This window comes from Canis lupus, chromosome 22 (assembly GCF_011100685.1).
Source record: "Canis lupus familiaris isolate Mischka breed German Shepherd chromosome 22, alternate assembly UU_Cfam_GSD_1.0, whole genome shotgun sequence".
Classification (NCBI taxonomy): domain Eukaryota; kingdom Metazoa; phylum Chordata; class Mammalia; order Carnivora; family Canidae; genus Canis; species Canis lupus.
Window position 1 is genome coordinate 51,705,852 of NC_049243.1, and position 20,900 is coordinate 51,726,751.

The following is a 20,900-nucleotide window of genomic DNA, read 5'->3' on the forward strand; positions in this document are numbered from 1 at the left end:
GGGCTCTGCCGGTGATTGCCAAGTGCCTTGGAAATCAGCATCTGGGGAGAGCAATCTTCCCCCCGGAGATCTCTAATCAAAGTGCTTCGTCCCCACCCCACTGGACCTCCCTCCTGTTCCCCTTCTATGTCTCCCTTCAGAAGGAAAGGGGGGGAAAATATATATATATAGTAATGATCACAAATATTAATAGTAATAATAATAATTTTTTAAAAAAAGCAAGAAAGCTAAAATGGATTCCAGGGGGTGGGGTGCTAAGAGGCTGAGCCAAAGCAGGTGGGGTTGAAGCAATATCGGAGCGCCTTTTCTCGGATGAAAGTCGCAGGTTTCCGAGGCTTCCGCGGCTTGGCCAGGGCTTCGGAATCCTAACGAGTCTCCCGGTCCCCAGAAACTCTCGGCTGCGGTTGGAGGGCGAGGTGGTTTCCGCCCTCCCTGCTAATCCCTTCAGCGCCAAAGCCCCTCCACCCCGGGAAGCGGGAGGAGGAGGAGGGAGGGAGGGAGGGAGGAGAGTGTGTCCCGAGGAGGGAGGCGCCTGCACTCCTTACCGGGTCCACCCAAACTTGCGGACTCTCCCTCTTGTCATTTGGAAACCATTACACCGAGCAAAAAAAGGAGAGAGGAGGGGAAGGTGAGAAGCTATGCTAAGGCTGCATGTATGGAAAGACACCGCCCCCAAATTTGCTCTCTGGCCCTTGGAGGAGGAGATGCCAGTGGCTGTAGCAGCTGGATAGGATAACTGCCCAACTGAATACTGAAGAAGTCGCCGCAGAGATATTAAGGGCGGGGAGGGTGTCACAGAGGGTGTCACAGTATTCCAGGGACAACAAAAAGCAGCCAGACTGAGGGACCTTCCAATCTGAGCTGTCTTTGGCGTCCCTGGGTAGAGAAGCTCTGTCAGGGAGCAAAGCCATATGAACTGTGTCTGAAATTCAAATACAACAGCTGCTGCCTCCTCCCCTTGACTTCCTGTCTGTGCCCTGGCAGTGTTCTGTCTTGGATAACTGAAAATATAAAGGTCCAAGAGGAAGGGAGCAAGGGGAGGGCACCCTAGGAAAGAAGGTAGAGAGAGAAACACTTCATGCTTGGATGAATACAGATCTGCGGTTTCTAGGATACACTCCGAGTGACAGAACCAAGTGTAGATTTTGCTCCTATGGTTTTATACCTTTTCCTCTTCCCTTGAAGCTGTCTGGCTTATCATTACAGGAAGGTAAAGAAAAGAATCGCAAAAACTAGGCTTCTCCCAATCCGGTGTGCAGGATGAAGGAAAGAAGATTCATTTGGTAATCAAGAGACTTTTAACAATCACTTCTCTGGTGACTGCTTTAGAGCTGGAAAGACAAGAGAAGAGGCACACTCTGCAAGCCAGTCCTGGGAACAGTTCTGAACCAAGACACACTTTCACTTTTGTCTCAGGAATAGTCAGTTAAGTACTACAAACAAAGACTTGCAACCCAGCAAGTGGGAAAAGCTCAGCCCACGGTTGATTACAGGGAGGCTAGACACCTTGTACTCTATAGAACTTATCCACAGTCTCTCCATGTAAATAAACAACTTCTCATCTGCAAGTCATTGACTTTACTCCATATTTACTAGCAAGTTTTCTTTGTGGAAGAATATTTAAAGAAAGTGTGTAGATTTGGGTCCAGTGCAATTACCACTGGCTTTAGGATGACATATATTTTACTTGACATTTAAGAACATACTCTGTAAGCTTATTTTCCACACCTTGCTGTGTTATCATACATACAAAATAATCACAATTATTAAAAGAAATAAGCAGAACTAATTTTGCCAGAAATTTGTAATCCCTAGTAACCAATGATATGGTAAAAGTGAGGAAAAGGGGTGTGTTAACTATTTTTGCTCTATTTCTACCACTTTCTTTTCTTTTTTAATGTCTTTGTTCTTATATTTTTTACTAAGCATGTATTTAGGTTATGTTTCCATGCTCCTGCTAAAAAATGAAAGCCCATTTTGTAGGGATGGCTGTTTAATTGTGTCTTTTTAAAAACTCACTGAAACAAATCACAATGAACATAAGAGTAGCCACTGCTACCTTCCATTATTGAAGAGAGGACATTTGGACATTTCAGACTTTATAGATTCGAATTTCCAAATGACTTTATAATTAAAACACATTTATCAAAAGCTGGTAGTGAGTTTCTCAAAAAGCCAAACGTTAAGGATAGTGACCTCTTAAATCTAGTACAACTACCCCAATCAACATAACCTAGTTAGCCTTGAAAGGTTTTTTTTATCCTATGACACATGTGTCTACTGTATTAATTTGAACAGATTGAGATTAAGCATATTATTATAGCTGTGTTCATTATTTTCTTTCCAGACATTTTTTCTTATAGTGCAATCTTTTCCCCAATGCCTCAGATGGGATAAATGGGAGGTCGGGTTTTTTGGCTCCTTCAGACCCCTTCCATCATTGTTCAGTACCCTCCAGATGAGGCTGAGGTTCAGGACCGAGGACAGGGATCCTCCCCAGAGGTAGCTCTCCCGGCAAAAATCAAGCTCCCCCGACTGTGGAGCGCTGGCTGCGAGTCTCTGATACTCCCCTCCCTTAAAAGCACCTTTCCACCTTTTTTTTTTTTTTCCCCCAAGGTGGAAAGGAAATTAATCCTCACAGCTTCCACTAACATTAATAACGCTCCTCTTAGCATCAAGCCTTTCAGCTCTTTGATAAAGAGAAATACTCTTTCTTTCCTGATACATTCCGACCCCTGGCGCAGCGCGGGGAACCGCGGAGTCCTAGACTCAAGGCGTCTATTCAGACTGCGAATTTGACAAGCCTTAAGCAGTCCTTCCTATTTTATGTGATTTCCTATTTTAAGGGCCGTTGGAGTGGAGGCAGCATTGGGATAATCAAGGTCCTTTAGCTTGATGCCTGTGTTTTCCTTTTACCTTCCCAAAACGCTGTTTAGTTGTTTACGGATCGAGGAGGTAAGCGAAAGAAAACGCAAGAGAGCCATCTGCTGTTTTAAGCTGTGATAAAAGTGTGTGCAAAAGTAGGGTGCAATTTGTATTCTCTTGTTCAGGGCGGGTGAATGCAAATCCATACCTTGCTGTAATTCAGAAAATAATTCCTCACTTATGAGAACCCCCCCCCCCCACCCGCCCAGAGTTATTAATTTCACCTTTGACTTTGTAAAAAACAAACAATAGAGTACTGCCTAGGTAGAGTGGCTCCTGAACTCTGATTTTACAGTGTTGGTTGGTTTCTTAACTCTGCTACTACCTGGCTGTAGAATGAGTGCCCGTAAGTTGCCTTAGTCTCTCTCAACCTCAATTTCCTCATCTTTAAAATTGAAATAAGAGAATATCCTTTTCAACTCTTGTGAGGTCAAATTTACTAAATGAATGTAAAGATCCTCGTACAGTGTCTGGCACCTCCTAAGTGCTGAAAAATGACAGCTGTTAATACTACAATTATTATTATTTTCCAGATCACTTGTTCCTATCTTGTAAATTCTTTTCCAGTTTCCATGTTTTTTTCAATATCAAAATATATGTATTCTCGTGTATTTTTTTATGTCCTAAATGGATTTAAGGTAAGATTTAAGGTATTCAGTAATCTAAAAAAATATTTCTTTTTCTTAATTTTGGAGACCGAAGTCTGAATTCAAACCTTAGTTTATAATTGACTAAATTTGTGAACTTGGCCTTGTAAAGCTATTTCCTACCCACTGAACACTGATAATAAAATCATTTCCCTCCCTCATAGAGAATGTGTCTTTAAGAAAATAATTCCAAAACTATAAAGAATCATAAAGAATTCATTCTTGGAAGGTAATTATTCAAATATCTTCCCTGTGATTGCAGTTCTCCTGATGATCCCATGCTCCCCTTCACATCTCTACTTTGCATACATTGTTCCCTCTGCCTGGAATACAATATAAAACAGTTGCTAAAACCACAATTGGAGTAAGGCTAACATAGGCTTGACTGTCTGTCGTTGAGCAATTCATTTAAGCCTAAGTGTCACTTCCCATTTTTGTCATAATAATACAATAAAATTATTAGAATTACATGATAAACAGCAATTTGGCAGTGTAGCAGGATACAAAATCAATGCCCAGAAATCAGTGGCATTTCTATACACTAACAATGAGACTGAAGAAAGAGAAATTAAGGAGTCAATCCCATTTACAATTGCACCCAAAACCATAAGATACCTAGGAATAAACCTAACCAAGGAGGTAAAGGATCTATACCCTAAAAACTATAGAACCTTTGTGAAAGAAATTGAGGAAGACACAAAGAGATGGAAAAATATTCCATGCTCATGGATTGGCAGAATTAATATTGTGAAAATGTCAATGTTACCCAGGGCAATATACACGTTTAATGCAATCCCTATCAAAATACCATGGACTTTATTCAGAGAGTTAGAACAAATTATTTTAAGATTTGTGTGGAATCAAAAAAGATCCGAATAGCCAGGGGAATTAAAAAAAAAAAAAAACCATAGCTGGGGGCATCACAATGCCAGATTTCAGGTTGTACTACAAAGCTGTGATCATCAAGACAGTGTGGTACTGGCACAAAAACAGACACATAGATCAATGGAACAGAATAGAGAACCCAGAAGTGGACCCTCAACTCTATGGTCAACTAATATTTGATAAAGAAGGAAAGACTATCCACTGGAAGAAAGACAGTGTCTTCAATAAATGGCGCTGGGAAAATTGGACATCCACATGCAGAAGAATGAAACTAGACCACTCTCTTGCACCATACACAAAGATAAACTCAAAATGGATGAAAGATCTAAATGTGAGACAAGATTCCATCAAAATCCTAGAGGAGAACACAGGCAACACCCTTTTTGAACTCGGCCACAGGAACTTCTTGCAAGATACATCTATGAAGGCAAAAGAAACAAAAGCAAAAATGAACTATTGGGACTTCATCAAGATAAGAAGCTTTTGCACAGCAAAGGATACAGTCAACAAAACTAAAAGACAACCTACAGAATGGGAGAAGATATTTGCAAATGACATATCAGATAAAGGGCTAGTTTCCAAGATCTATAAAGAACTTATTAAACTCAACATCAAAGAAACAAACAATCCAATCATGAAATGGGCAAAAGACACGAACAGAAATCTCACAGAGGAAGACATAGACATGGCCAACAAGCACATGAGAAAATGCTCCGCATCACTTGCCATCAGGGAAATACAAATCAAAACCACAATGAAAAAAAAAAAAAACCACAATGAGATACCACCTCACACCAGTGAGAATGGGGAAAATTAACAAGACAGGAAACCACAAGTGTTGGAGAGGATGCGGAGAAAAGGGAACCCTCTTACACTGTTGGTGGGAATGTGAGCTGGTGCAGCCACTCTGGAAAACTGTATGGAGGTTCCTCAAAGAGTTAAAAATAGACCTGCCCTACGACCCAGCAATTGCACTGCTGGGGATTTACCCCAAAGATACAGATGCAATGAAATGCCGGGACACCTGCACCCCGATGTTTATAGCAGCAATGTCCACAATAGCCAAACTGTAGAAGGAGCCTCGGTGTCCATCGAAAGACGAATGGATAAAGAAGATGTGGTCTATGTATACAATGGAATATTCCTCAGCCATTAGAAATGACAAATACCCAACATTTGCTTTGACGTGGATGGAACTGGAGGGTATCATGCTGAGTGAAATAAGTCAATCGGAGAAGGACAAACATTATATGGTCTAATTCATTTGGGGAATATAAATAATAGTGAAAGGGAATAGAAGGGAAGGGAGAAGAAATGGGTGGGAAATGTCAGAAAGGGAGACAGAACATGAAGACTCCTAACGCTGGGAAGCGAACTGGGGGTGGTGGAAGGGGAGGAGGGCAGGGGTGGGGGTGAATGGGTGATGGGCACTGAGGGGGGTACTTGATGGGATAAGCACTGGATGTTATTCTGCATGTTGGCAAATTGAACACCAATAAAAAATAAATTTATTATTTAAAAAAAGAATTACATGATAACATTATGTAAAAACACTTAAAGCAGTGCTTGTCACATTGGAAACTCAACCTAAGTAACTATTGGTAATAACTATTCATCACTCTGTTCTTCATCTATTCCACCTTTATGAAGATGTCTCACAGGCATTTCATGCTTAACATGGCCAAAATTAAACTCTTATTCCTCCTTCTCAAACTTGTTCTTCTCCAATCTTTGCTACCCATGGAATGACAACTCCATTCTTCTTGTTCCACAGGTCAAAACGTTTAGCATCATACTAATCCCGTTTCTTTCTTTCATATCCCATATGTAACTTCTCAGCCTATCTTCAAACTATATCCAAAATATTATCACTTCTCTTATCCTATCGCTATTTCCACTACTACCTACCATCATCATCTTTTGGACTATTATAAAAACAGCCTAACTGGTCCCCTGGGATCCAAGCTCTTCTTTGATATGCCCTTAACACTGTGGCCGAAGTGTTGAAAATATAAATAAGATTTCATCACACCCCTGTTCAAAATCTTAACCTTCAATAGAAACTAAAGACCTTATGGTGCCTACAGTGTCCTTTAGGATTTGTATCCACATCTGCTTTCATTTGTACTTTTTACTTCTTTTTCTTCATTCACCAGTTGCAGTTCCTGAAACCACCTATCATGTTCCTATCCTGTAGGAAGTATTTCATATTTGTTCTTCCATCTGACTCTTTAACCTTTCAATTCTTCACTCATATATTACCTTCTCACATGAGATCTTATCTTACAAATCTATCTACAGTTGCAACCCCTAAACATAGTCCATTCCTTCTTCCTTCCCTGCTTTGTGGTTCTACATAGCACTTATAACTTTTACAAATTCTGTATGCTTCCTTATTTATCTGGACTGTCTTGCTACTTTGAATATATGAGAGAACATATTTGGTTTCATTTGTCTATTGCCACATTACCCAGTGCTTAAAATGTTACCAGAGTAGGCACTTGACAAATATTTGTTTATTAAAAGAATAAAGAAGTTGGATACACAGACAGATAGTTATTACCAAATAAAAGGAACAGAAAATCATGCTTAGCCCATTCTGTCAAGGACGAATTAACCCATGATGCCTGATTTCTTTAAGCACACCAAGGCACCTGAAATTCTATTTGGATTACATATAATTTCAACCCCATAAATGGGATATTAAGAGGGTATTTTAACCTTTGCTTGATGATTTAGCCTTAATCTATGATGACATGTAGTTTGAAGTCTGAATTCCAACAGGGATACCTGTGGGCCTTACTGAAAGACGTGAGACTGATTCTATTGGCATCAGTGAGAACTCTTCCATTATCTTTTTTAAATTCCAGTATAATTAACAGTATTTCAGGTGTATAATATAGTGATTCATTAAGTCTGTATATTACTCAGTGCTCATCACAAGTCTACTCTTAATCCCCTTCACCTATTTCACCCACTACCCCACCCACCTCCCTCTGGCAACCACCAGTTTGTTCTCTATATTTAAGAATCTGGGGTTGTTTATTTATTTGTCTCTTTTTTTTTATTTTGTTTCTTAAATTCCAGATATTTAGTCAAATCATATGGTATTTGTCTTTCTCTGATTTATTTTACTTAGCATAATATACTCTAGCTCCAACCATGTTGTTGCAAATTACAAACACTAATTCAAAATGGAATATTCACCCTTCTGCTTATTTCAGCGTTATTTACAATAGCCAAGATATGGAAGTAACCCAAGTGTCCATCCATAGAGGAATGGATAAAAAAGATGTGTTATATATATACATATATATAATGGAATATTATTCAGCCATAAAGAATGTGCTATTGTTCTTTGTGACTCATCCCCTCATACCCTATTTTCTTCTTCACTTTCACATTGCCAGCTGACAATGTGCACTTCTTAAAACATGATACATCTAATCTATTGTAAATTGGAAACACTGATGGACATATTTGCCAGAAGTATCTATAAAGTAAATGAATTCTACTGGAGGAATGCACACAAACAGCCTTATTCGTGTTAATTTCATTATCAAAGATGCTTTCTTCTCCCTTGACTTCTGAGTTTTTGCTGTGCTGAGGTGATTTTGTTGTGTAGACTGCTTATGTTTCAAGTTGATAAGATTTTTATGGTTTACTAAAAAAAAAAGTACCTAATTTTTGTGTTTGTTTCAACTTTAAATAAACAAAAAAGGTCCAAGGTATATATTTTTATGATCTTGACGTCTACTTTAGATGCTATTTTCACAAAGTAACAAATTTCCTGTTTTTCTTTCATTTCTGCCATTGCCACAGTGATTATTTCAACTTAACCAAATTCATCAAACCTACAAAACCATTGATTTTAGGATGCGTTATTATTTTACATATGATAACAAAAGAAACTTTACTAAACTATGTCATGACATAGATTAAAAATGTACACCAATTTCAAAGATGTTTATACATATAGTATATTTGCATTTTATAATCAATGAAATATGGTACAATTGCACCACATAAGGCTATAAATGGGAGTTGTACTTTTATAACCTGTTACACTCTATATTTTACTTAGACATAACACATCTTCTGGTTAAAAAAGATTTTAAGTGCTACAGAGCACTTGCAGCCTAAAATGTCTTTGGTTTCATTGTTGTTGTTCTTTGTGTAGTTTCTTTGTTTCCCAGTGTGTTTGAATTGAAGGGATATACAGGATGGAAAAAAATATTCCCCAAACACTTGCTAGTTACTTTTTTGATTATCTGTATACAGTGAATGACTCACTCCATTTTGTAACATGGTTTCCTTTGTGAATCAATCATTTTGAACATTTTAAATATCTCCTAAATTAAGGATAAAATATGAAGATCCAACATTTTCTCACAAATAAATTACTGTAAACTAATTTGAGATGAGCGGAAGTGGGGTTAAAAAGAATACATTGGCATTTATGTTTTCCTCCTTTTTTTTCCTGGATAAAGGGTTCCATTTGAAAATGTATAAGATAACTGGTAATGTAGTCAATACTGATGTCCCTTTTCCTTTTTTACTCACTTGGAAGAACATCAAAAAGTAATGTTAAGATGCATTTGGGACACATTTTCAGCTAGTTAATTAAGATTGAATATCTATTCATTACGTATAAGTTCAAAATCATATTTTTTCCATGATAGTTTTATTGACCTTTATTTTAGATTCAAGGGATAATCTAAGTGAATGGTAAAGCATTTTAAAATAAATTTTCAAGAAATAAGTGATTGTATAACTGTTACAACAATCTTGGAGATGTATTTTGCTGGATACACTTATTTCTAGTAGGCAACAGATTTCCATCTATTAAAAAAATCTGGAAGGAATTTTATTGTTACTTAATATTTTGATTCAATAAAGAAAAAGTGAAAACTATTGGTACCAAAAACTTGTGAAAATTTTTTCCTATAGAAGCAATACCAGATTGATACTAGCAGATGGCTTAACTTTACAAATCTAGTGCATTTTTTTAATCTGAATAATACATTGGAAAAAATATTCTCAGTGGCTTCCAGCCTTCTGTATTAAAATAAACCCCAAATGTGCATAGCATTCATTTCAGAGCTATGAATATTGATGTATCTTTCCTTACTCTAAATCGGCAGTGAGAGATGATAATTACACTAATTTTAATGATGTATCTGTTCATTGTTTTTTTTTAAAGACAAATATCTTAACAGAAAAAATACTAGTCAATCTCCAAAAAATTGAGATACAAACATTCATTTATAATCTCAATGCAAAGATTCTGTGTGCACATAATATATAATGTTACATATTTTATACATGGTAAACAATATCTATTCAATGATTACTAGCATGGCCAGTTTCACAGTGATTAATTGCTCTAGACTGATTATGTTCTTTCTGTTTGGCATATATAGGTTAAACATATATATAAACACGTGTGTCTGCACACACATGTATACATACACAGATACACACATGTGCATATGTGCCAAAACACATAACTAAATTCCTCACTATGTATGGCTAAAGTAATAGTAAACCATTAGTGATCTCCAAAGGAAAGCGACTTGCAAACTTTCTAAATTCAAGACTTTAGAAAACTATTTTTGTTACCACCTTAAGAATGTGTAATACCGGGGATCCCTGGGAGGCTCAGTGGTTCGCCTGCCTTTGGCCCAGAGTGCGATCCTGGAGTCCCGGGATTGAGTCCTGCGTCAGGCTCCCGGCATGGAGCCTGCTTCTCCCTCCTCCTGTGTGTGTCTCTGCCTCTCTCTCTCTCTCTCTCTCTCTCTCTCTGTCTATCATGAATAAATAAATAAAATCTTTAAAAAAAAAAAGAATGTGTAATACCTCTCTAAATTTACTTTTGAATTTTTCTTGAAAATGGTTAAGTGGAAATTAGGAATACACTAGAGTATAGATTTTAGTCATAATTCTTTACATATAAACTAAGAGTATGTCTCTCTCATTTTATAAAACACCTAAATAATATGTGTTTAATAGTCAGTGAAGAGCTTTAGCATTTTTGTTGTTGTTGTTGGCAGTGCCAAGGGAGCTGTGCTTGAAGAGCTTTAGCATTTTTGGAGTGTCCTGATCCTCATTTAACAGAAAAGAAAATTAAGCCCCCAAAATGTTAAATGTTACACTGCTAGGGAGTGGAGGAGTCAGATCTTAAGCTCCTGCTTTTTCTACCACTCTATGTCCACCACCTAGCACTCAGCTATTTAGTGTAACCAGTTGTCACAGCACCAAGTCTAGAAGATGGACTCATATGGGATTCAAGGACTCCCAGAAGTTTCATGGATGGGTTTTGGATCATGTGTGATTCCCCTGAAATTATACTAAAGGGAAAATGATGGTGTGCAGGTGGACATTTATGCACTTTGACTCACAGTGTTTATCCAATTCTTAGAGATCTCCGTCCAAAGCAAAAATAAGAACCACAAGTGTAGAAGGAGGAAAAAAAAAAAAAAAGAATGAGCACATAACACCCAGTGTTAGGCCTTCTGACTATAAAAGCTACACATGTTCATTGACAAATAATTGCAATATAAAAATAAATGATAAATAAAAACCAATTCTAATCCTATCATTAAAACTTGTTGTTGTATTTTTTCCACTTTAAAAAAAAATCATTTTACGAGTCTCACTGGGTTTAAGTCAAGAGGGTTACAGAGCTGGTTCCTCCTGGGAGCTCCAGGGAAAGAGTCTGAACACTGGCTTTTTTATCTTCTAGGGGCCAATTCCATTCCATGGTTCACACTACCTTCCTTGCATCATTCCACCCTCTTGCTTCTTGTCACATCCCCTGCTGTTGATTCTGATCCTCTTGCCTCCCTCTTATGAAGATTACAGTGGGCCCACCCAGATAACCTGGAATAACTTCTATCTCAAATCTTTAACCACATTTGCAAAGTTTCTTTTATTATGTAAATTAACAGAGCCACCGGTTGCATGAATTAGGATTTAGATATCTTTGGGGGACTATTATTCAGTGTACCAAACCTTTCCTATATCTACAGAACATGGAAATAGAGCCCTGCCTAGTATTTGACAGTCACCCATCCAACCCAACTACTATGGACAAAATAAATACTCCAGAACGACAGTTTTTAAATTATAGTTCTGCTTCCTACAAACATATACAAATATGTTTGGATATTTATATATTAAATATCTATCTATCTATATATTTAAATATCAGCTATTTGCTTGATTGAATTTCTAACTACTATCTGCTTATCTTTGTTGCTTTACTCCTTGCTCAGAATGATGTTTTATTATTGGCTGGACCCCTCTGATACCACAGGCATTCTGAATTTCTTATGACTTTAATTATTGTATCTCTCAGGAAAAGAATGTACAGCAGTTCTCTGCATTTATGGAAACAGAACCACTGTGCTCCCTTGTGGGTCATGAGGATACATTTTCTGAGTCCCACATAAATCCATGAAAAATTTAATTTCTTGAGTTTATATCATGCCTTTCATGAGATTTAAGGCCATGGAATCGAGCTGAATAAAACTAAGGCCAGATGAGTGATGTACAGGATGAGATTTGGAGCTTAAGGCTATCACCAAGTGAAGGAAATAGATTCTGAAAGTCTTTTTTCCCCATTCCATTTTCATTTTTATGTAGCTGTAGGGGTGGTAGATAATTGCTGTTTCCTTTCAGAAATTTAGACTAGCTCCTTAACTGTAGATTTGACACTGACTACAAATGAAAGGTATCCTTCAAGTCAAAGGTTTTTAAAGGAATCAAATATTTGCCTGAACTTGATGTAGACAGAGGAAGAGGAATCTCAGAAAAAAAAGAATAATTTCAGGAAAACATTGTGGAGATTTTTAAACAAAATTTTAGGGCCCTAGTCTCTAAATTTCTCTTTGTTTACTCCTTCAACCGTTTTCCCCTATGTTGTCACTTGCTTTACCTTCCTGTGAGTCCCTCTGAGCTTTGAAACTGGTTCCCAGAGATGAAATACACAACAGTTGCAAGAAACCTTTAGCTGTGAGTCAAAAACAGTAGCTATTCTACCTTGCAGGTGTCATACCTTTACACATAATTGGAAACACTTAGACATACCAGTAAATGGATCTCTCCCTGATGGGCAGGGATAAACTGTCCAAACAGAATTATTTTTCTGCAGTTGGCTGGGCTGAGGAGAAGACAGCTCTGGCCATACTCACAGGCTCACGTACATCTCTCCATAAAATAGGCTTAGAGGTCCTCTCAAGAGATTTTATCCATCAGGACAAGTCACAGATTAGTTTATGCCAGACATTTTTGGACTACAAACAGGAGACCGCAATTTAACATATTTAATGTTTCGATTATGGTGCCCAGCTGCAAGAATCAGAGCAGATACTCAAATGCTACTTTCTACTTTTCAGGTTTGCTTTGGCAGAAATAAACCAGGTGTCCTAGTTCTCTGACATTTGATGTAGCTTCATGACTGTAAAGTGCCCCTTGACATGCCTTTTGAAGGGGCACTTGACCTTTGCTCAGTAAATTCATGCCCACTGGTCATAGGGATAAAAGCTACAGCAAAGGGAGTATGGTCAATGGTACCGTAATAATGTTGTCTGGTGGACAGATGGTAGCTACACTTGTGGTGAGCAGAGTATAACATATAGACTCGTCAAATCATGTTGCTGTACACTGGAAACTAAACTAATGTAACATTGTGTGTCAACTATACTTCAATAGAAGAAAAAAGTTACTGCCTATAGCTCCTAGCTTCTCAAACCCCAGGGATGATCTCCTGGCTCCCCAAGCACTCCCAACCTTCCCACTGCAGAGCTCCTGAGTTCAGAGCCTTGCACATGTCTGCACACAACAGGTACTCCATCAGTGATAGTCAAAGGGAGGAAGAGAATAAGAAAGGGATTGCCTTGCGTTGTAGACTTTTGGTCCCATTCCCCCATTCTCATTGTCTCATGCCACATAACACGGAAACTTTTTAGAAATAACCTTCTCTAAAGGAAGCTACTCTTATTCATGAAGCACTAAAAGAAGACCAAGGGACCAAGGCTCCCTTAATTTTTGCTAATCTCAACAAACAGGGAAAATCACTATTTGTGCCTCAGAATCATATCTTATATCTCAGTTCTAATCAATTATGGATTTGAACTGAAATCTTAATCTGTTATATTACATCCTTATTTCCCACCTTTAAAAGTTAGAATAAGGAGTAACTTCAGTGATGATCTAATTTAATAACCACATTTTACTAATAAGCAATACACTCAGGCCCAAGCAGATTAATTTACTAAATTAAATAATGAGTTATTTAATAAGCTAACTGGAAGCAGCTCCAGGCCTGGACTCTACACTTCTTGATGTTGTGTGCAAGGGCTTCTCCTTTGCACCTTGCTAATTCTTCCAAGAGCTTGGCTTCACTGGAGAAAAGTGCCCATCAAGCTGTCTCCATAGCACTTCTAGAACACAACTGGCCTCTCTTGCTTCTTGCTAAGCAACAGCCCATTATATTTTTTCTGTCCAGGTACATATATGATTCTTAAATATCCTGAGCTGTCTATGAATTACAGTTGACCCTTGAACAACTTAGGATTTGGGGTGCCATACAATCGAAATAACTTTTGACATAAACATTTTGTGTGTGTGTGTATAACTTTCAACTCTCCTCAAACTTAACTACTAATGGCCGGCCTACTGTTGGCTGGAAGCCTTATCAATAACATAGCAATCGATTAACACATACTTTGCCATATGTATTATAGACTATATAAAATAAAAAATAAGCCAGAGAAAAGAAAATATTAGGGAAATAATAAAAGAGAAAAAATACATTTATAATTATTTACTGTATTTATCAAAAAATCCACCTATAAGTGGACCTGTGCAGTTCAAACCCACGTTGTGCAAGGGTTAACTGTATTATATTTGACATTTGCAAAATAAGCTCCTGTTGGTTAATATATTCATAAAAAGATAATTTTTATAAAGGTATATATCTTTATTTAGATAATCAACCTACATTCATGCAGCCATTCATCAATTCCCCTATTAACAAAATCGTCTGCGTACTAATCCTCCATCACTATGCTTGACCCGGTATTCAGACAGTGGTAAAAAGGGAGTCCACTCTCAAGCAGCTCAGAGTATAGTGGAAGTTGGCAGCATATGTCTGTGGGACCCAGTGTTACAGATGCTGTGTGTTAAGTTCGTGTAAGAAGAGTGGAAAGAAAAGTCATTTCTACCAGTGTGGGCCCGAAAGGATATTCTGAAAACAGTAATACTGAGTTTTAAAAGATGAGTCTTAAAAAAATAAAAAAAATAAAAAAAAATAAAAGATGAGTCTTAAAAAATGGGAGGTATTCATCAGAGATGGAGGGGAGGGCATGGTATTCCAGAGAAAGATGTCAAATGAGAGAAACCTCAAGTTAAGACAGCTTAATGTGTGAAGACAGGTGCAACAGTTGTGTGCACTTCAAGTACCCAATCCGTGTTGGGAGAAGGGTTAAAAAGGGTCTCAGCTGGTGACCATATTAGAAGTCACGTGTCATTGGGAGAAATTTGCATCAGCTGTAGAACCAGCTGAGCAAATAAGTATTATAGAATAAGCCACAGAGAAACGCTTTTCCATATAGGCTTGTGATAGGAGCCACAGATTCACCTGGGTATTTTCGTGTAATTTCACTCTTCTTACACTGAGTTTTCTTCATATTTTTCTGTTAATCTGAGAGGCAGTTAAAATGTACACAACTTAGGATACATGTGTGATATGTCATTCAGCACATTGTGTACATGCATAAAAATAGAATGAAATATAAACAGGTTTATCAGTGTGTTTGGGGTAGAGCTATTTATTTATTTTTATTCTTTATACATTCCTGCCTAATTTTTCAAGGGAGCAGGTGCTACCTTCATAATCATAAAAGGTTGCCTTTTTAAAACAGAGATGTTGATTTGGAAAAAGTAGGAGGACAACACATACATAAAGAAGAAAGTCATGTTTAGCTGAGGAGCTAGCTGTGGATATCCATCAGCTGATCAGATTATTCTTTCTTTAAAGTTTCAGATAATCCTGTTCCTCCTTTTAATGTGAGGGTGTCTTCTATTTTTCTATTTATATGGTATCTAAAACCTTGCATTTAGAATTCTTAAACATCAATTTTTTTCCCTTTCCCTACCTGCTTGCAGAGATGTCAAATATTACTGTTCCAATAAGATCATCCTAAATAAACAAATAAAAAAAAACAAGAAAAAAACCCTATCTTTCCTTGAAAAATCAAGGTGGCCATCTTTAAGACAGCCTTCAATATGGCTTTTTAGGATATGAGTAATATAATTTATGGGTTGAGAGTATTTACAAGATCTGGTGTCATAAAGAGTAAGTTTAATTTCCTGCAATAAAACACTGCTCTCTTTATGGCCATACCTTGGCTCCTGGATAAATAGACCTGACTTTATTTATAGCACACTCATGTCCTCATATTCCACTATTAATGTTACACCAATAAACACAGAAATAATCTCTGTCACCAGGACACTTGCATCTCATGATGCCCTCTGTGTGGTTATACAATCACATAGATTCCTTTTATTTTACCTGAGAGGAATGTGGTCACTTGCAAACTTTCCATCAACTTTTCTGGCTAGTTGGTGTCAACAGTTCAATTTTATTTTCTTCACAAAAGTAAATTATTTAATACCGTGACAGTCCTTGTTCATTTGGTTTAGATTCACACACAGAGACACACAGACACATAGATAAATACTGTTAAACACTCTGAGTCTGTGAAGGAAAATAAAACTAACTGCTTCCACAGAGAGTTCCAGAGACTAGTTTGTTAAATTCCCATTTACTCTTCTGCTCAGAATTTCCTAAGAAGAGGTCTTACAATCATCTAGTCCTATTTCGTTCTCACGATCCCCTCAAGAGGTCGTGATTTCCATTTGAACTCTCTAATGACTTATGACCCAACGGCTCAAGAGCCACCTCTCTGTTTTCAGATGCCCTGAATTTTAGAATGCTCTTCTCAGGATTGGGCCCAAAGTCCAATTCTGTATTGCCCACTGGAACGAAATACTGTTCCCTCTCCCACATGACAGTCTGTAAGTACTTTATCACAATGCAAGCCACCTGTATTGCTATCCCTCTAGTTTCAGTACGACCATTTAAATGACATTGACCCACCCATGAAAACTACCACTAAGGTGACAGGTGGTTTCCCACTTGTCTCTAGAGTTCAAATAAAGCCTTTCACTCTTGTCTTCTCTTCTTTCCTGGGCTTGGCTTCCTAAGTCCTTATATCCTATACTTACTGCTATCTCCATTCCAAGTCTTAAGACCTATTGTTTCTCTAGGCCTTTCAGGGACATAGTAGTGTATACTCACTGTCCTTGGCACTTCAAAATACACATTTTGATGTTCTCTTTAGTTGCAAACACCAAGACCTCAAAAGGAGGCTGTATATATCTTAATTTTCTTAAAAACATTGAAGTGGATGCCAACCTCTCTCCTCCTCCATCATGTTTGAAAGATGAGAGAGAGTCTCAGCTTCCCTAAGTCTTCTCTGTTTTGTTCACTGCTCATACAATGTACCCCCAGAGCCTAGAGTCATGCTTGGCCCCAGAAGCGATTCAGTGACTGACTGTTGCATAATTTTGAAAGGTTTCTTTCCTCTGGATAAGCTGGACAGGGTGCTGATGGCCATGGTAAACCCTCAGATCAGAACTGTATACTACAGAGTTGAGCAGGGTAATCTGCAGTGGGTCTGCACCCATCACTGTGTCCAATGACTGGAGGAGATGGTTGGCCCATCCTGAACCTTCCCACTGCATCCTCAGTATTCTTCATATCACTTCATATTATAAATTTGTTTATAATTTTAGTGCAATAGAGCTCCACGGCTGCTGCCCATGAGAATAACATAGAAAATTCATCAAAATAACCTCTGGGGATGGGTGGCCCCGAAGCATAAAAACCATATCTAAAAGCTCTCTGAGATCAATTTTAAATACTAAAATATTATGTAAATGATCAGAACATTCCATTATCATTTAGGGTACATTTTTTTTCAAAGGCGTTTTGAAAATATTTCTTTCATGTGCTGACCTGTAGCCTTGCTCTGTAATTTTTGTTAGCATATGGAAAACAAAGTCCTTTAATGGAAGACAGTCTGACACTTATTTTGAACCCACTGCAAAGGTGCATGCTGCTCTCTTTACCACTTTTAAAAAGGAAATCATAATGTAAAATAGAAAATGTCATACAGAATTTCATGGGGACAGTTCTCAAACTGGTTCTTGGGTCTCACGTATCTAGTGGCCGAGCTGAATTAAGCTACCAGCAATCTGTCTAAAATGAAGTGGATTTTGGTTTTATTTTATATTTTTAAAAGATGTCTTTGTTTGACAGGGAAGTGGAGGGGAAGAGAGAGAGAGAAAACCCTCCCACAGACTGCGCTCAGTGTAGAATGTGCATGGGCCTCGATCTCACAGCCCTGAGATCATGACCTGAGCTGAAACCAGAGTCGGCCACTTAACTGACTGTGCCATGGAGGCACTCTTGATTTTTTTTTTAATAAATAAAGTTGTCAATCAATTGTCTTTACCCACTTCACTTTTGCTCTCTCCTTTTTTGTTGTTGTTGTATTTGTTTTGTTTTTTAAAGCTACAGGAAATTACATTTAAAAAGATAAAGCACTTGGGAAGAACTTTTAGGGCAAGAAGCAGGCTCCAAAATTCTAGGCCAAGACATTTTTTGCCTCAGTGTTTAGCATAAGAGACAAATTTAGAGAGACGATAAAACTCCAATCAGATGTTTCTGAGGTCAAATTTGGTGAAGTGGATGTTAAAATCCAAGGGTAAGAAAGGACCATCTAACTAGCCATAGTGACAACCTTAAGTCTTGTTTTTGGTCACTTGTTTTGTTTTTTTGTGTTTTCCTTTCTTAAAATAATCTTTTTTTTTTTTTTACTCTAATTCTTCAATCTATCCATCCATTTTGTGTTCTTCAAAATACAACAGAAGGAAACAACACAAGTGTCCAACAATTAAAAAATAGAAAACAAACTGTGGTATAGTCATACATTTTAGTACATTAAAAAAAAAAAAATACCAGGCACCTGGGTGGCTCAGTCGGTTAAGCATCTGCTTTTGGCTCAGGTCATGATCCCAGGGTCCTGGGATCAAGGACCGCATTGGGCTCCCTGCTCCATGGGGAGCCTGCTTCTCCCTCTCTCTCTGCTACTCTCCCTGCTTGTGCTCTCTGTCAAATAAATAAATAAAATCTTTAGAAAAAAAAAAAGTCACCACGACAAGCAATTACAGAATAAACATCAAAAAACATGTTGAGAAGTTAAAGAAAGTAGATAGAAACAAGTACAATTGTGACTCCATTGAGAAAGTGGAATCTGATAATTTTAGACATCAGAGTCTTTGTCTGCAGTGGGATTGGCTGGAAAGGGGCAGGGAAACTTTCTGGGTTGTTGGAAATATTTTCTCTCTTAATTTGGGTAATGCTTATAGGGATGTATGCATTTACCAAAATTCATTGATCTGTTCACCTAAAATATTTGCATTTTACTTTGTGTATGTTATATTGCAATAAAGTATTATTAGAAGACAACAAAAACAACAAATCACTCATTCAAATGAGCTGGTAGCTTTGAGCACAATTACAGCACCTGGAGATTTTCTGGAAGTCCAAGTAACTCCATATTCTACACCATTATCTACATTACAGGTCTTCTGACTGCGGGTGGAGATTGGGAGGATGTAACGTCCCCCTGCCACAGACTCTCCTCTGGCTGGGTAATTCCATGTCTAAACTGTCACAAAGAAAGCTCAGATCTGGCTTTTGTTTTAGACTCACAAAGCTACAAAAGCACATTATAGAACTGTAGGTACAGTAAGTTGATATCAAAGAGAAGAAAAGAAAGGAAAAGAAAAGGCAACTATGAAGAATACATTTTAATAAAACATTTCCTGCTGAAGTTTAAATGATAACAGAAAGCTCATCACTTTTCATAATTGGGATAGGCAAATTGTGACTGAGTTGATAAAAAACAAATATCCTCCTTTCAACCCCTTCAGGGCTACATCCAGCAGTCCCTGGGTCCCCTGACACCCATTGCTGAGTGCCTACTGACCAGGTAAAGTTGACCACTCACATCCTACTGGATGCTTCTTGGTCTTCATACCCAAACTTCCCCCAACCTCAACTCCAGCATGCACATACATATGCAAAATCCAAAATGCACACAGATGTCTGCCAACAAATTGTCCCTCTTTCCCCCCAGGGCTTTTTAGTTGCCAAATAGTTTTTGTGGTCAGTTAATCTGGGAATTCATTCAATGTATTTCCTTTCCCTGCTCAGCTAAGACACTTTAATTCCTTTTTTTTTTTTTTTTTTTTTTAATTTTGAGAGAAAGAGAAAGAGAGTGCACTTGGGAGGTGGTTATGGGCAGAGGGAGAGAGAATCCCAAGGAGGCTCCATATCTAGTGCAGAGCTTATACCAGCTCCATCTCACAACCCTGATATCATGACCTGAGCCAAGTTGGACACTTTAATGGGCAGAGTCACCCAGGTACCCCAAGATGTTTTAATTTTTAATAAGAGATTTTAAATAGTGTGTATAATCTCTCAAGAGTAAAATATTGGTAGTCAATGAAGGAAGTTTTGAGGGCTAGATGGTAGTGGTTGAAAGGGTCTTTCCATGGTTTCAAATAACCTGCATAACCTAATATTGATTAAGTGCCAAGTGAAGACATTAGCAGACTCTTAATACAGATCATCTCTTTTAATCCTTGAGATAACCTTAAAAAGAAAGTCTCTCTTCCGTTTCCTAGATGAGGGAGCAAGTATGCTGCAAGGTCACAGCATCTGTAGTTTTCTGAGACCAGATCAAAACTGCTTTGTAATGCCCTAACCAGGAAGGTTATGGGCATTTGTGTGGCAAAGGAATGAAAAGAACTTCACAGTATATTTGTTTAGGATACTTCCAGTAGTGATTACTGAGAAGAGTTGAGTTTTAAGGAATGCACTAATCCTGCCACTTGCCCCCAGGGTCCTTAAGGCCATGCTTCAGGCCATATCCATTCCCTGACACAGTGACAATACAGTCACCACAGTTTCCAGAACCCAAGTCAGGAACATCAATCACCCACATCATCCTTCTAAATATGGGAGGCAGACAACTGTGGATAGCAAAATGTTGGCATCTCAGGAGCATTTTAACTGTGGAAACCATGGGATGGATTAATGTCTACTACAGGGGACCTAGAACCTAGGGCTACCATGCCAAATCAGCACCAGAGATGTATCCTTGGGGGGCTTAGATCTCCTGTCTTATTTCTCCTATTTTCCAGAGCAGAATGAGTCATGTTGTTTACCACTGTTTCCCCAATACTTAGTACATGCAGACTGTCCCTAGTATTTGTTGGGAGAATAAACAAATGATTGAA

At 38.0% G+C, this 20,900-nt stretch overlaps 1 protein-coding gene across 7 annotated transcripts in view; it reads right to left on the minus strand.

Annotated features, from left to right (window-relative positions):
* Window positions 1-20,900, minus strand: part of FGF14 (fibroblast growth factor 14) — a 601,957-nt gene that overhangs the window by 167,119 nt on the left and 413,938 nt on the right. The window lies entirely within an intron of this gene.